Source organism: Lycium barbarum, chromosome 2 (assembly GCF_019175385.1).
Source record: "Lycium barbarum isolate Lr01 chromosome 2, ASM1917538v2, whole genome shotgun sequence".
NCBI lineage: Eukaryota > Viridiplantae > Streptophyta > Magnoliopsida > Solanales > Solanaceae > Lycium > Lycium barbarum.
The window spans coordinates 23,852,331-23,870,891 of NC_083338.1; the positions used below are offsets into that span (position 1 = coordinate 23,852,331).

At 37.3% G+C, this 18,561-nt stretch overlaps 3 pseudogenes; 1 reads left to right on the forward strand and 2 right to left on the reverse strand.

Annotated features, from left to right (window-relative positions):
* Positions 1-408: 408 nt before the first annotated feature.
* On the reverse strand, positions 409-3,320 carry LOC132628457 (rust resistance kinase Lr10-like; annotated as a pseudogene).
* A 6,694-nt stretch (positions 3,321-10,014) lies between these two features.
* On the reverse strand, positions 10,015-10,911 carry LOC132628458 (uncharacterized; annotated as a pseudogene).
* A 719-nt stretch (positions 10,912-11,630) lies between these two features.
* Positions 11,631-13,359, forward strand: LOC132628459 (rust resistance kinase Lr10-like; annotated as a pseudogene).
* Positions 13,360-18,561: the final 5,202 nt, after the last annotated feature.

Here is an 18,561-nt window from a genome sequence, read left to right on the forward strand (position 1 = left end):
GCTACCTCAAACTTCATAGATGCCATAGTCTCCTAGTATCCTAGATCTCATGACCTGTAAGCTTATGATACCAATTGTTAGAGCGGAAACAATAAAAAAAAACAATAATTAACATGGTTCGGATCGATGTGATCCTAGTCCACGAACAACGGCCGACACTTTTATTAATATCAGGGGAGAAAGTAAGTTACAAGATGGAATACTCTTAGGTTCTGTGTTCATTCCTTCTTAATAAATCCTAGCTAGCATGTATTTATACTACTAGGTCTAATCCTTTCCTAAAAAGGATCTAAATCCCAATCACACTTGAAAACCAACAAAAGAAAAAAGTTTTCTTTTATTTCTTTCCGCTTTTGAGTAGGAATTGACTTGAATATCTTCTCAACTTCACAGTTCCTCTAGCTTCAGTCATAGTGACAACAATTTCTCGTTAGAGCTTAACTTGGTAAGACCAAAATCAGAGATCTTGGGGTTCAAGTTATGGTCTAAAATAATATTTTGGGGTTTGATATCGAAATGAAGGATTTGTTGGTCACATCCTTGATGAAGATACTCCAGCTCTTTCGCTATTCCCGTAGCAATATCATGAAGCTTCTTCCAATTAAGGGTAATATGATATTTGGAACTTGAGGGAAAAATGTTTTGTCAAGTGATTGATTTGGCAAGTATTCAAACACTAAGGCTCTTCTAACTCCATCAGCGCAAAAAAAAAAAAAAAAAAAAAAAAAAAAAAAAAAAAAAAAACTAGGCGAACCACGGTGACATGGTGGATTTTCCCCATTGCTGCAACTTCATTAATAAATTCTTCCCCGTTCTCTTTGGAATCATTGAGAACTTTTACAGCAACATGAATTTCATTAGAAAGTGTTCCCTTATTAACAACCCCGTAAGCTCCCTCTCCCAATGTTTCCTAAAACTGATTTGTTATCTTCTTAATAACTGCATAAGTATATCTAGTGGGCTTGAGAGCTCTATAGTCTTCCAAAAACTTTTCAACTTTGGCTTAATTCTCTCTTTCAATTTTCTTTGACAATAGCTGAAACTCCACCTGGAAGACATCGACTTTCACACTATACAGAAGACAATAAGTAAGGGAAATTGAAAAATGAGAAAGAAAAGGCATAGATCACCAACCTGCAATCAATGGTTCCTTTAATGCGCTTGTCCGAATTACAGTAAAAATCTTTTCATCATAAGAAGATTTACATTAAAAATCTTAGTATGGCTAAAAGAGAAGTACTATCATTATATCGCAGAGGATTATTGTCTCAATAGCAAACATGCATTCACTAAGAAATTTTGTTTTTTACTCATGGAAGGATTGCCAATTTTAAACATGTAATGGTTCTATTATTCAAGTTCTTGTTAATATATAAAACATGTAATTCATTGTTATTTTCTGGATTATGAAGCCACATTAATGATAGTAGTTTCATAGCCACTATGGATATTAAAGCAATAGATAGATCTGAGTGATTGGATATGTTTTAGTTATGACGACATTCACTTTTTGGTATTATATTATTAAGATGGAAGCAAGATCTAACTTTAATACCTTTTGTAGTTGATGGTCTATCGAAACACTGAATTGTTAGTTCCTTGGTATAGTTCTGGAAACCACAATCCATTCCATGATCTTCACAGTAGCCACACTTTGGATTTAACCAACCGATAGAGAGGTAATAACCGTATTCTACAACACATGGAAGAGATGGAATTTCATCAACTTTTTTAAAACCATGGAGATAATCCATAGTGCTCGTATTGCTGACAACAATTAATACGGAGTCAGGTGTAGCAGAGCAACCAAGTTCGCCAATGTATTCTTTCGAACAATTGAAAATGGAATAGTTACAAAGAGGAAAAATTCAACATCCAAAAGGAAAAGAGATGCTGAAAAATTGAAGTGCAACAGGTTCACAAACAACTTCTCAGGAAAGAAACACAAATCTGCTAAGACACATAATCGATATCTAGAACATATAGTATAAGTGAATTGGGGAGTGTGAGTATGGTCATATTGTTGTTACAATATAGCTCGAAACCTGGATATCCACAATGTTCCGGCTGATGTTGATGCCTAAAGGAAAAATACTCAAAACAGTGGAATAGAATGCCTTTCATTATGAATTAGCTGTACAATATATAGGATTTCAAAGATATGAGAAGATATTTACAATCCCAAATAATATGCTAATACAATCCCACAGAATATTTTACTTGATTTGCAATTGAAAACAAGTCTATTCATAAAAGGAAAACAAATAATTTCCTAACTCATGCTAACACTCCCCCTTAAGATGGAGCATAAATATCATGTATGCCCATCTTGACAAGTGAGTTATTAAAGGATTTTGTGGATACAACTTTAGTCAGAACATTAGCCCGCTATTCTAAGGTCTTCACATATGGAACTTCAATTATTTTATCCTCAAACTTCTCATGTACGAAATTACAATCAATCTCCACATGTTTAGTACGATCAATCTCCACATGCTTCTAAGGTAGATGAGAGGTTAACACAAAATTGCAGACAACCCAACTTAGCTTTGCCACAGGCGCAAAAGTCTCCTGATAATCCACACCATAAGTTTGTGTAAAGCCACAAGCAACTAGTCTTGCTTTGAATCGATCAACCGACCCATCTGACTTGTATTTCACTGAAAAAATTCATTTGCATCCGACAAGTTTCTTCCCTTCTGGTAATGTCATGATATCCCATGTCTAGTTTTTCTCTAGTGCTCGCATCTCTTCAATCATGGATTATGCCCATTTGGGATTATTCAATGCTTCTTCAAATCTTGTAGGGATTTTCACCGATGACATTTGATTTACAAAACCTTGGATAGTGCTTTATAAGCGTCCGCCGGAAACATAATGAGCAATAGGATATTTGACTTCCTTTGGATTATGAAGGAAGTATCTCTCTGGTGCTCTCCCTTGATTGGTTGGAGGAGGTAACTGATGCCTATTCCTGTTATCATCACTAGAACCACTGATGTGGTGTCATCAATTAAATTATTAGTATTAATTTGCTCAGAATTCACACATACCTCAGGAACATCATCAGAAGGGGCATCATTGGTGGGTACTTTAGGTACTGGAGAGGGGGATTCTTCACTTTCTATTTGAACTGCTTGGTCGAGAATACCATGGTCCATAATTGTTGAACTAAGCCATGAATTATCTGAAGGTGTACCATTATTATTAGGTAGTAACACTATCCAATGCTGCTCTTCAACCTTATTCTCCCCCTGAAGAGAAGCATTGGATATCTCCAAAGAGAAATACATCTCTGTCTCGGAAAAAGTAACATCCATAGTCACGTACAACTTTTTGGTAGGAGGATGATAACATTTGTAGCTTTTTTTATGATTCAAGTACCTAATAAAGACACACTGTAATGCACATGGATCAAGCTTGGTATGTTTTTGTTTAGGGAGATGACCAAAAACAACACACCAAAAAACTCGAGGTCCAAGTTTAAGGTAGATGAGAGGTTAAAACAACTGGAGAGCTGATTTAAGGGAGACTTAAAATAGAGAACACTACTAGGTACACGATTTATTAAATAAACAGCATACAAAATAGCGTCCTCCCAAGATATAGGTTGCATATGAGAACTAATCAAACATGCACGTGTGACTTCCAATATATGACGATTTTTTCTTTTTGCTACACCATTTTGCTGAGGTGTAAAAGACCATGTTGTTTGATGAATGATACCATAATTTTGGAGATAAGACTGCAAAACTTGATTAACATATTCTCCACCATTATCTGACCTAAGAACTTTTATTTTGGCCAAAAAATTGAGTTTGTAGCGTCTTATGAAATGAGCGAAAGCATTCAGAAACATCACTTTTATTCTTCATTAGATAAAGCCATGTCATACGACTAAAATTATCAACAAAGATTACAAACCAACGATATCCAGATGAAGTAGAAACTGGAGAAGGACCTCACATATCAGAGTGAATTAATGCAAATGGCTCATTCACCTTACTAGTACTTAAAGGATAAGTAGCACGATGACTTTTAGCTAATACACAAGCATCACAAAGAAAATCAGAGAGACTGCAATATGAAAACAAAGTTATAAATAAGTGCTTAATGTAGCCAAAAGAAGCATGATCAAATCTTCGATGCCACATCCATATTTGGTGTGGTTTAGTAGAAGAGAAACCTTGAGTTGTTAGAACAACACCATGACATATATCATCCACATAATAAAGCCCCCCCCCCCCCCCCCCCCCCCCCCTCCCGCTTCTTTTAGTACCACGCCCAAGAATATCCTTGCTGTTGAGGTCCTGAAAAATGCAGAAATGAGACTACATTAATACTAGACAATTTAATTGTTGAGTTATTCGAGACACACACAAAATATTATTTGATAGTGAAGGAACAAATAATGTATGCTCTTGCCACAGGGAGGGTGTTAAAACAACAGTTCTAGCATTAGTAACTGGCGATGATGCACCATTTGCATTGAACACATGTGAGCGGTGTGGTTTATTAGGAGCCTGTAGAAGTGGCTGATCAAAGGTCATGTGATCCGTGGCTCCGGGGTCAATAACCCATCCTGTATCTTTATCAGAATCCATATTAATGAGAGTGGATTTAATATTAACTGATGAGTGGCTAGGTATATGTAAATCAGAATCACCAATTTCAGTTGAAACCAAAGTTATTCCAGCAGGTGGTAGTGATGTGCTAGATGAAACCATTACAACAGCATTCCAATCATTTTTGTCACCACCCTTTTGATTTCGCCATTCCTGAGACTTCTTTTTCATTTAAACCATCCCACCAATCTGGATAGCCGTCAATTTAAAACAGTTTTCAATAACATGTTTAGGATTGCCGCAATGAGTACAATCCTTTTCACCACTGCGATGAGCTTTTGAATGGTAATTTCAATTTTGGGTCAAAGAAGCCTTTGCTGCCATAGCCATACTGAGATTTTTATTATTGTTTAACATTGTGTTCCTCTGTTGTTCTTCACTTCGAACCATAGCAAAAGAATGTTCTAGATTGAGAAAAGGTTTTGTGGGAAGAATACCACTTCGGACACGATCATAAATACCATCCAGACCCGCGATAAGATATACACACATTCTTCTTTAATTTACTTCAGTTGGGAATTAACAACATCAGGTTTTGTGAAAAAGGTTGGCTTACGATAATTCAGTTCCTGCCCTATTTTACGCAAATCTGCAAAGTATGTGAAAACTGATTTTCCCTCTTGTTTCATACTCATTTCTTGACAAGAGAGATCATAAATAACTGATCTATCAACCCCTTCGTAATATGTTTGAGACACGGTGTCCCAAATACTCTTGGTTGTCGGAAGACGAACAAATAAACTCATAATGTTGGGTTCACCGTCAGGCCAACTTTAACAATAGCATTATCCATACTCCACTTTTCGTACGTGGCATCACTGGTGGGAGGCTCTTTAGTTGTTCCTGACAAGTATCTCAATTTTCCACAACTTGCAACAAACATCTCAACAACTTGAGACCAAAAATAATAATTCTTGCCATTGAGTTTCACACCAAAATGGAATGGCTCTAGGTTCTGGAATAATTCTTGTATTTTTAAAGGAGTCACCCATGGTAGACTAAATTTGGGATAAAAAAAAAAAAGATAATAATTAGAGAAGCAACCTTGCTTCTGATACCAACTCAAATGGGTGGAATATAATGTCTTTCATTATGAATTAGTTGTACAATATATAGGATTACAAAGATATGAGAAGATATTTACAATCCCAAATAATATGCAAATACAATCCCACAGAATATTCTACTTGATTTACAATTGAAAACAAATCTACTCATAAAAGGAAATCAAATAATTTCCTAACTCATGCTAGAAAAAATGAATGCTAGGGCCATCACTATTGCACCTAGAATCTCGGCAATCAATTCCTCCTCCACCAAACACATCAAAGGATGTCACAACTATGAGAAGTAAGTGCAAGAGGAAAAAGAGGGACACCTCGACTGGAAGGTGTTAAAAATGGAACTTGCAGTTTTGCTAGGGGCAACGATTGAAAACTTACAACTGTAGATTGAAGACTAGTGTAATGGTTAATTTTTTTTTTTCAAAAAAGATCTTTTTTTGTCATTACATAGATGACTTGGCTGGTCAGATCAAAAAGACACCGTTGATATCTCTTTCATTGGATTGTTAGCATGATTTCTCTTTTCTCTGCAACTATCAGGGGAGAGAGTTTTGCTCTGGCCCCACAATATTAATTAAGAGAAGACTCACATTCATAATCACTGGAATGAGAGAATTACTGACTTTGTCTTTCTTTGGGAAGACTTAGGATTTTTCTTTTATTCGAAAAATACACCTAAACAATCATCTTTTCACGAGTTTCATACCTCAACTTTCCATTATTTTGTTTACCTACCTAAATTCTTTGGCCTTCATGTGCGTGATGTCGACTGATTTCAAATATTTGGCCAATTCAGAATTGAGGTGTATTGTAATACAAAGGGAGTGTAAGAAGGTAAAGATCTGCTTGCCTTCTTCTTTGTCAACTGGTGCCTATATACAAATATCCTAGGCTATAATAAAGGTAACTAAATATTCTTCTAATATATTTACAGAGATAAAGATGGTAACTAAATATTTACATATTCTAACACACCCCCGCAGTTGAAGCGGGAGGTTTCCGGAGGCTTAGGCTATCGCTAAAATCTTCAAATAGAACCAAGGGAAGACCTTTAGTAAATATATCCACGATCTGATAGCGCGATGGGACATGTAGGACACGTACATGGCCACGAGCAACTTGTTTACAGACAAAGTGAGTATCCATCTCGATATGCTTAGTGCGTTGATGTTGAACAGGAGTGCTGGATAGATATATATGGCACTAACATTATCACAGTACACCAACGTAGCCTTTCGTATTGGACAATGAAGTTCTAGAAGAAGATTGCGTAGCCAACAAGACTCAGAAACTACATTGCCTAACCCTCGATATTCGGCCTCCGCACTAGATCGAGACATGGTGGCTTGCCGCTTGGCGGACCAAGAAATGAGATTATCACCAAGAAAGACACAATAACCAGAAGTCGAACGCTTGGTATCCGGACAACCACCCCAATATGCATCCATATACGAAATGAAAGTGGTGGATTTAGATGGATAAAGATGCAAGCCATGATCAAGGGTGCCCTTAATATAGCGCATAATGCGTTTGAGAGCATTCATGTGGACCTCCATCGGGTTATGCATGAATAGACAAATTTGTTGCACAGCATACGAAATGTCTGGTCTCATGAAATTGAGATATTACAGTGCACCTGCCAGGCTACGGTAAAGTGAAGGATCCTTAAATGGTGAGGTAGAAGTGACACTTAACTTCGGTTTGGTGTCAACTGGAGTGGCACTTGGCCTACAAGACGACATGCTAGCTCGTTCTATGATCTCTTGGGCATACTTCTTTTGAGATAAAAATAAACCACCTGCATGACGAGTAACAACTATTCCTAAGAAATAACTGAGTGGTCCCAAATCCTTCATACCAAATTCAGAGTTGAGAAGTGTCATGATAGACTTGCGAAGATCATCAGAGGAGGTAGTCAATATGATATCATCCACATACAAAAGAAGATACGCCATATCAATACCTTTTCGGTAAATGAACAGAGAATGATCAGACTTGTTGTGGGTGAAACCAATACTAGAAACATAGTCAGCAAATTGTTTGTACCAAGCCCGGGGGGCTTGCTTGAGGCCATATAAGGACTTCTTTGGTAAGCAGACATAGTCAGGATGTGTGGGGTCTCGAAAACCCACGGGTTGATGCATGTAGACAGTTTCCTCGAGTTCACCATGTAAGAAAGCATTTTTCACATCAAGTTGGTGAATAGGCCAAGCATTAGAGAAAGCTAGAATAAGAACAGCGCGGATGGTCGCCGGTTTCACCACCGGGCTAAAAGTATCGCCACAATCCACGCCAACCTATTGAGTTTTGCCATCACCTACAAGTCGGGCTTTATGCCTCTCAAAGGAACCGTCAGAGTTTTCTTTATGTCTAAAAATTCACATAGATCGAATAACATGGAAATTAGGTGGGTGGGGAACTAACTCCCACGTCTTATTTTTAACAAGAGCCTTATATTCATCTTCCATAGAAATTTTCCAATTCGGTTCATGTAAGGCAGACACGAGGTTACGAGGAAGAAGAGATTTGGAAGCATGAGTAATGAAGCTGTATTTTGGGTTAGGCTTGACAATACCATGTTGACTTCTAGTGATCGGTTTTTGGGCTGGAAGAGGATAGTGGACTGGTGGGCTTGGGCCGGAAACGATCGTGGGTTGGACAGTGGGGCTGGCGGTAGCATCTAAGGGTGAGGCAGATGTGGCCATGGGTGGTGGATTGCTAAGACCAGTGGGCAGTGGAGTATGCTTGCTGGAAGGTGGGATGGTTTGCGAGCCTAAGTGGTGGATTACATAAGGAGAGGGTCCATTATCCAGAAAGTCATAATGGTGACGATCTAAGGGAGTATGCAGCTTAGAAAATGGAAATTGGGTTTCATCGAACACGACATGACGACTTATGATGATTTTCTTGGATGATAAATGATAACATTTGTAACCACGATGATGGGATGGATATCCTAAAAACACACATAGGGCGGAACGGGCTTGAAGCTTGTTAATGGTATTAGATGAGAATAGGGGGTAACATAGGAAACCGAACACCCGAGGATGAGAATAGGATGGGTCTTTGTGATAGAGTACTTTGAGAGGAGAGTGATAGGCTAATCCTTTATGAGGAATAATATTGAGGAGGTAGGTGGCCATATGCAATGCATGATGCCAAAACGAAGGAGGTAAGAGCGCATTAGTGAGTAAAGTGCGAACCATGTTATTGATTGTTTGAATTTTTCTTTCAGCCTTTCCATTTTGTGATGAGGTATGAGGACAGGAGGGGAGAAAAGACAAGCCATTAGATTTGCAAAACTCCCATAATGGACCGTTATCAAATTCCCGACCATTATCACCTTGAATGTTCTTTATTTCCTGTTCAAATTGAGTGGGAATGAAATTTCGAAAGACTAAGAAAGTGGGTAACGTTTGAGAATTAGTTGATAAGGGAAATGTCCACAAAAAATTAGAGTAATCATCCAAGAACAAAACATAATATTTGTGGCCCGAAGAGCTCAAAACGGGAGATGTCCAAAGATCACTATGGATAATATCAAACGACATACATGTTTGTGAATGAGATGCAACAAATGGCAATTTAATCTGTTTTTCAAGAGTGCAGGAATGACAAACATGAGACTTAATCGGTCCATTACATTCAATAAATTTATTTAGCCTAAGGGAGTAAAAAACAGGTGCTCCCGGATGACCCAACCGATCATGCCACATAGATGAAGTTAAAGCTGCAAAAGAAGATGGTGGTGTGGTGGTGATGGGATAAAGCTCACCCCGACTATCACATCTCATTAGACGCACCCTGTCCGGTAATCCTTCACAAAAAAACAAAAGGATCAAATTCAACAGCAACTAAGTTATCTATAGTGAATTTTCGAACTAAGACTAGGATCTTGATAAGATGAAGAGCATGAAGAACATTTTTTAAAGCTAAAGGTGGGTTGGGAGAGCCAAGTTGGTATGACCATAACCACGAATTGGAATTGAATGACCATTTCCGACAATTATACCACGATTATTGCTCAAATTAAAATAAGACGAGAGATTACATTGTGCGGATGTCATATGAGAAGTAGCTGCTGTATCCATGTACCAATTTGTATCCGGAGGAGTGAACCCATATGTGTGCATCGCTGCCTCGATATCAGTTGGAGTGGGTTGAACGTCGGTAGAGTAAGCTTGTAGAGGACGTAGCCCAAGTATGCCAACTTGCCTCTGTTAAGTGTTAGTCCTGGGCCTTTGAGTGGTTGGATACGGACAAGGAGGCACAGGCCACTGCATGAAGGGCCACTGCCATTGCTGTGCATTCCCCATCCAAGGCTGCTACCATTGTTGCTGCTGGTCGTGGTGCTGTTGCCTGCTGCCAGCTGCCGCGTCCACCACCGAAACCACCACTGTTTCGGTTGCCACTTCCCCTATTGCCACCGCCTCAGCCACGGTTCTTTCCACCATTGTTGCTGCGATTTTGATGTTTTTTACCACTGTTATTCTGACGGTTTGGGTGGTTATTTTCATAAGAGGGATTATCGTCATAATCCCAAGCAAGCATGGCAGTAGTGGATCCCGTGTCAAGCTATTTGGTAAAGCCTTTTTTTCAAGAATGAGCATGGGACGGGCTTGATAAAAGAGAGGAAGGGGATTTCTTTGACGGATGAGTGTACCCACCCCCTTATAGGCGTCAGTGAGTCCGGCTACCATTTGAAGGACGAGGCGGTTGTTGGAGACTGGAGCACCGACGTTCTTGAGTTGATCGGATAGAATCTTGATTCGTTGACAAGACGCGGAAGCATTAGGGAAGTCCTCCATATTGGTGTGAGAAAATTCATCCTCAAGAGTGACGGCTCAAGAATTTTTGTTGTCCTGGAATATGTCACGCAGCCTATTCCAAGCATCCATGGCCGTGGAGTCGGGTTCAAGGATAGTATGTAATAGGTCAGTAGAGATGGTAGCATAAATCCATTGAAGAACCATGGCATCAAGAGTCGACCATAACTCTTTTTCAGCATCGGTTTTGGGCACCTTTTCTTTCCCGGACTCCAGTGGAATGATATGGTGGAGGACTCTGTGGGATTTGGCGTGGATTTTGAAGAGTTCTGCCCATGTCCCATATTGGATGTTTTCCATCTCGAGAGTAATGGAGATGTGATTTTTGATGTTGGAGACAGCCAAAGCTGGGTGGAAGAAGGACTTGGTGGAATCAGATGAGGAGGAATCAGTCATGGTGGCAGATTAGAGGAGAAAGAAGATGAGGATGACGCAGCGATGGCGGAAGAGAGAGGAGCAGAATCGTGCCCCAGTCTGATACCATGTAAGAAGGTAAAGATCTGCTTGCCTTCTTCTTTGTCAACCGGTGCATATATACAAAGATCCTAGGCTATAATAAAGGTAACTAAGTATACACTTAACCATAATGGTAACTAAGTATACACTTAACCATAATGGTAACTAAATATTCTTCTAACATATTTACAGATATAAAGATGGTAACTAAATTTTTACATATTCTAACAGGGAGAGATAATTTAGTTGGTAAAGGAAACAATGGATAGTTGAAGTATGAAATTCGCGAAAGAGTAATAGGGGTGTGTTTTTGCAATTCGCAGGCACAAGTGGGGGAAAGAGGAAGAAATACATTTGATCTATTTGACTCCAACTTTGAGTGTTTGGCACCAGTACCGAAAGGATTAAACCCCACAAAAACATGCTCAAATAACCAAAAAAATGTATGGAGGTTTCTTAATCCTCATCTTTATGCATCTCTCTGAAACCCCATTTGCTGAACAGAACCAGCAGTGTGTCCCTTCTAGTTGAGAGCATGTTCATAGCATCAGTTACCCCTTAGATTAAAAAGTGATCTGAAGCACTGCGGCCATGAAAATTATGAATTGAGCTGTGAAGGGAATCGCACAATATTATATGGGGATGAATCGGATTACTACATGGTACAAGCCATCAATTATGATAACTCCACTATTCGCCTTGTAGATCCTGGTATAAGAGAACAAGTTGTTTGTTCTCTTCCTCAGTATTCACATTCAGCAGACAGTTGGAGAGACAAGATTAAGCCTGGTTTTAGTACTTGGACATATAAGATTTGGCCTGATGGTGACTATTATCAAATTAGTTTAGTGGAAACAATTATATATTATTACTATTTGATTATATATTATATTATAGAGAGTATAATAAAAATATAAAGTAGAAGTTGAAATGTTAGTATGCCAAGAGAATATCATATCAAAGTTTATGATTTGAATAGTTTAATGAATTTACGTTTCTGAAAATTGTGTAAGTTGTATAGAATCTGATGTGGAACATTTTTTAAGTAGCAAAAGGTAAAAAATGACATTTAGCTTGGAAATGAGATGAGAGGATTTCTTGGGACAGTTGCACTTTAAGTGTGTCAATTATTCATCGACTAACTTGTTCTCACAAAATATTGTGTACTATTACTTCTACTTTTAGGAACCACTTTACTTTCAAAATGATAGACCAAAATTATTAACCTACGTGTCATATAACACTCTCATGGTTGCATTTTTAACTTAGACATTCACAAGTCTTTCTTGCTAATTTTATGATGCATGGTTGTACACAGCTTATTGTTGCAGTAAGAGTCGGTCTACTTCCATGCATATTTGTGTTTCTAATGCTTAAATTACGAAGAAGGCATTTGTCAATTTTTGATGCAATTGAAAGTTTCCTGCATAGTGAGAACAATTTCATGCCCATTCGATACACCTATTCCAACATAAGGAAGATGACTAGGAATTTCGAAGAGAAACTAGGCCAAGGAGGTTTTGGTTCAGTATATAAAGGCAATCTTCTAAGTGGTCCAAATGTAGCAGTGAAAATATTGAGCAAGCCCAATGCTGATGGAAAAGACTTCATGATTGAGGTTGCCATGATCGGGAGGATTCATCATGTTAACGTAGTACAACTTATTGGCTACTGTGCCGAGAGATGTAAGCGTGCCCTCCTATACAACTTCATGCCTAACGGATCACTTGAAAAGTATATCACACCTCGAGAATGAGGTCCTCCATTAAGTTGGGACAGAAAGTTTGAAATTGCTCTTGGAGTTGCTCGAGGTATCGAATATTTGCATTGAGGTTGTGACATTCAAATTCTACATTTTGACATCAAGCCACACAACATACTTTTGGATGCGAATTTCATTCCAAAAGTTTCTGATTTTGGTCTTGCCAATTATACCCCACGGATAATAGTATCGTCACTCTAACAGCAGCAAGAGGAACAATTGGTTATGTAGCTCCAGAGTTGATCAACAGAAGCATTGGTCCCATATCTTATAAGGCGGATGTTTATAGCTGTGAGAATGCTACTAATTGAGATGGTGGGCTTGAAAATAAACTTGGCAGCAAGAGAGAATATGTCAAGCCTGTATTTCCCAAATTGAGATTTATGAGCAATTCGACAAGGAAAAAGAAATTGAAGTACTAGATGAGACACATGATGATGAAATTAAAGAAGATCATAAAGAAGCTGAGTTTGGTTACTTTGTGGTGCATACAAATGAATCCACTTAATCGTCCCTCAATGACTAAAGTACTGGAATTGCTTGAATGTGAATTACAAGCATTGGTGAATTACAAGCATTCCAAATGCCTCCCAGGCCCTCTGAATCGCTGCAACCACCTTCACTAGAATTCAATCTAAGTTCTTCAATAAGTTCAACTGAGTCTGTAAAGTTGCTTGAGAGTTGTTCTAATTCTACAAATATAGATATAATTGGTTGTTGACTTCACATTATGCACGTAATTTGTGTTGTTCTGAATAACACGGCGAGTCCATAACAAATTTTAATTTTTTTCTCTCTAGAAAATAAAGTTTGTGACAAATCAATCCAAACAATTTGTGATGGGCATCTGTCACAAACGTATAACAGTGTGATGGATGAAACATGTAATCTAAAGTGATTAGTATAAAGGAGTGAGAGTGTAGGCTTTAAGAGAAAAATTCCCAAATAATGTTTTACTTATTTACTTATCATTTATTATTATGGTTATTTATTAATTCTTTAGTTTATTAAGAAGATTAATTTTTGATAAAATATTATTAAATAGTAAATATTATTAAATGTATAGAAAAATAACAAAAATTAGTTTCGTGAACGATTCATGTGATGGATGGGGTGTCACGAAATTTGTGACAGTACAATCTATCCCTAATATGTCATAATTTTTGATAGATTTAACCTATAATATTTAAAATATTTTCTGATGGATTAACAAAAAATGTGTTCTCTCTAATTGTATATGGACCTTTCACCAAAAATTAGTCAAAAACTTGACATAATAATTCAATCCATTACAGACAATTTGAATCTTGGAAATGTGGTGCCTAATATTCCATCACAAAATGGAATGTGTGCTGAATTTTTCCAGTCACAAATCTCATGTTTTCTAATATTGTATTAAAGAGTTCAAGAATATTGTTGTATTGAAGGTGAAGAACAAATATGATATGCGACTACCTAAATTAAAATAAACAAAAAATATTCTTCATGAAGTTAACTACTTTTAGCTGTTGATCTGTTGTGAATGAAGAAGACCAAAATGAGGCACACGGGCCTCGGAATGGTTTGCTTTGGGGTCAAATGATAAACAGCCCAACACAAGGTTATCGGACTATCACATGGGACTCGGGTTGAGATACACATGTCGTATAGTTGGGAAAGAGGAAATACAGTTGTTATAATGACGGTTTGTGCGAGGAATAGGGCATGCACATTGTGATTATGCTTAGGCAAAGACTTTGTTTCTCGTCTCTAATTCTCTCTGTATCCTCTCATCCCATTCTTCTCCTATCAAAGACTCTGCGAGGAATAGGGCATGCGCATAATAAGCTGCTTAGTTATTGTAACTGTTATTAAACCTGTATCTGAAAATCTACTTAAACCAGAAACTAGAAATTTAAGAAAACAACAGAATCTGGAAAATGTTAGAAGAAACAATATCTAAAAAAATGTCAGAATTAAATTGAGCCCACTGAATGCACAGTGTGTCCTTAAGGAAATTATTCCCCTCAATGTACCCGAGATTGTGGAATATATCCTCCCAGCATAGAACGATTTACTCACCGTAGTAGCGGTACTGCAAACTTTGATGAGCAATGAACTCACTCGAAGGCTGTAAATCAAACGAGAATTTTAGGAAGTGAAAAAGAAGAAGAGAGAGGAATTTCAGAAATTTCATAAGGAAAAATCTGAGGATCAACAGGTTATAAATAGCCATGGAAGCGTTGGTTTAGAAAGGTGCAAACTTTCAGTGGCACCCTTTCAGGTATCGGGAATATTTAAAATAATCCGGGAAAGAAAAATGGTCATCTGGATTTTAATTCATTTGAAAAATTAATTACTACTTAAACAATTAAACAATTAAATAAATTTGGTCCAAAAAGATTATCAATCAATCAAATCATTTGACCGAATCCGAGTCGAGCGAGCGACAATGATGACAGCGCGAGGCTTTCCTTCCTCTTAACTCTTTAACAACTAGAAGGAATGCAAATATATAAGCACAGGGGCTTTTCTTTCCACTACTAATGAGGGAGAAATGCTTCCTGCATAAAGCAAAAGGGTACAATTCATTTTCCCTACATATTTCTTCCCTCAATTTCCCATTCAACCAATCATTAAAACCCAACAATCCCCCACATGAATGGAGAATGGCTATAAGATAAAGGAATGTATAGACAAGTGTGTGATTTACAAGTAAAGATTAATTGCATCTGGATAAGTAGGTTTCCCTTTGAATTTTCCGTAGTGAACTTATATCAGATATATTCGGCCAATTGGTAGATGTGATATCTTTGAACCGTCGAGCTTTGTTGTATACCTAGACAACATAAGTCACACAATTAACCTTTAACTATCTATGGTTCTCACGGTTGTGTTCGTTTCAGCCATGAACACCACTTGGTTTCATGAGTGCATAGAGAATGGCCCTTTACTATCATTCTCATTGAAGCGGCTTACACTTCATACTCACATAGCTGATTTCTAAATGTGTAATCCTATAGATACACTATTCGGTCATATCCCTCCAAACTTAGAAACCATTAAAAAGATTTAATGCTTTATTAACTCATCAAAAAGTCTTAACGCTTTATCCTTGTTTCTGAACATTGCCTTCATCACGAGAATGGGTTGAGTTATTTGACAATGTTGAACCATCATTCATAACGTTTTTTGATCTCTTTAAACCTAGTTCTTGGGATCTCCAGTCTACTAGGTAGAGTTATCGCCATGATGACTTGTCCTAGGCCTTAAACCCATTCCCTTCGATGATCTTTCAACTGCCTCTCTAGATAGGCCTTTTGTAAGTGGATCCGACACGTTATCTCTTGAATTTACGTAGTCAATAGTGATAACTGCACTAGAGAGTAGTTGTCTAACGGTATTGTGTCTCCGTTGTATGTGACGATATTTCTCGTTATACATAACACTCTCTGCCCTACCTATTGCCGCTTGGCTATCATAATGTATACATATAGGTGCCAAAGGTTTGGGCCAAAATGGAATATCTTTCAAAAAATTTCGGAGCCATTCCGCTTCTTCACCGGCCTTGTCTAAAGCTATAAATTCAGATTCCATTGTAGAGCGGGCGATACATGTTTGTTTGGATGATTTCTAATATATTGCTCCTCCACTAACAGTGAAAACATATCCACTTATGGATTTAACTTCAAATGATCCGCTGATCCAGTTTACATCACTATATCCCTCAATTACTGCGGGATATTTATTATAGTGTAAAGATTAGTTTTGGGTGTGTTTTAAATACCCCAAAACTCGTTTAATTGCCATCTAATGAGTTTGATTAGTGTTACTTGTGAACCGACTCAGCTTACTAATAGCACATGTTATGTCTAGTCGTGCACAATTCATGATATACATTAAACTTTCCAATACTCGTGCATAGTGCAACTGTGAATCACTTTCACCTTCATTCTTTTGAAGTGCAAAACTTACATCAATTGAAGTCTGTGCAACATTGAAATTCAAGTACTTGAACTTGTCAAGTACCCTTTTAATATAATGAGACTGTGATAAGCTAGACCTTGTGGAGTTTTATGAATCCTAATTCCTAGGATTAAATCAGGAACTCCTAAGTCTTTCATATCAAACTTGCTAGCCAGCATACGCTTCATAGCATTTACATCAGCGATATCTCTACTCATTATAAACATGTCATCAACATAAAAAAAGAACAATGACTTCATGATTTGGAGTATTTTTAATGTATACACATTCACACTCATTAATCTTAAATCCATTTGTCAACATTGTTTGATCAAATTTTGCATGCCATTGGGTGCTTGTTTTAGTCCATAAAGCATCCTCCAAGTCTCCATTTAAGAAAGCTGTCTTAACAATTTTAAGACTTACACGACTGCTAGTGCTATTAACACCCTAATAGATGTTATCCTTGTTATCCTGGTGGGGGTGCTTAGCTAAAGTACCCGTGGCTTCTTTAAATGTTTGAGGCTCATTTTCCAACAAAAATGTCACAAAATATGGTCCAAAGGAAGTAGATGTCCTTTGACACTTAATCCACCTTGGATCCTCATTAATTGGTGTATTTTTCTTTGCCTCTTCCTGTGGTCATTTAGATCTTTCGCCAGATGACTGACATTCATTTTTATACAAATAAATATTTTCAAAGAATTCAACATTATTGATTCAATTATCATATTAACATGGATGTCGGGATTTTCGAATTTGTGTACCAAAAATCGACATGCTTTGTTGTTGGTAGCATATTCAATGAAAACACAATCCACATTTTTTGGTCCTATTTTGACCCTTTTGGGTATGGGAACTTGTACTTTAGCTAAGCACCCCCACACTTTGAAATATTTCAAGTTGAGTTTTCTTCCTTTCCATTTTTCATATGAAATAGATTGTGTTTTGTTGTGGGGCACTCTGTTAAGTATTCGGTTAGCTGTAAGGATAGGTCCCCCCCACAGGCTCTGCGGCAAATTAGAACTTATTAATAAAGAATTCATCATTTCCTTTAATGTTCGGTTTTTTCTTTCCGCAATTTCATTGGATTGTGGTGTGTAAGAAGCAGTAGTTTGATTGATAATTCCATATTCTAAACATATCTCTGCAAAAAAGAGATTCATACTCTCCACCCCTATCACTTCTTATCATTCTTATCTTTTTATTTAATTGATTTTCAACTTCAGTTTTGTATTGCTTAAATGCTTCAATTGCATCATCCTTACTATTAAGCAAATAAACATAGCAATATCGAGTGCAATCATCAATAAAAGTTATGAAATACTTTTTCCCACTGCGAGATGGTATTGACTTCATATCACAAATATCTGTATGAATTAAGTTTAAAGGATTGAAATTCCTCTCAATAGACTTATAAGGATGTTTAACAAACTTAGATTCAGCACATATTTGACATTTTAATTTATTACATTCGAATTTAGGCAATACTTCTAAGTTGATCAATTTCCACAAGGTTTTGTAGTTGACATGTCCTAAATGAACATGCCATAAATTATTTGACTCCAATAAATAAGAAGAAGCTGAAATTTTATTTATATTTTCAACAACTATTATATTGAGTTTGAAAAGGCCTTCTGTGAGTTAGCCCTTTCCAACATACATATCATTTTTGCTTAAAACAACTTTATCAGATACAAAAACATATTTGAATCCATTCTTGACTAGTATGGAAGTTGAGACTAAACTCTTCCTAATTCAAGGAACATGAAGAGCGTTGTTGAGCGTCAACACCTTGCCGGAAGTCATCTTCAGGAATATCTTCTCATATCCTTCAACCTTGGCTATTGCAGTATTTCGCATTGAAAGCTCTTCTTCAGGTC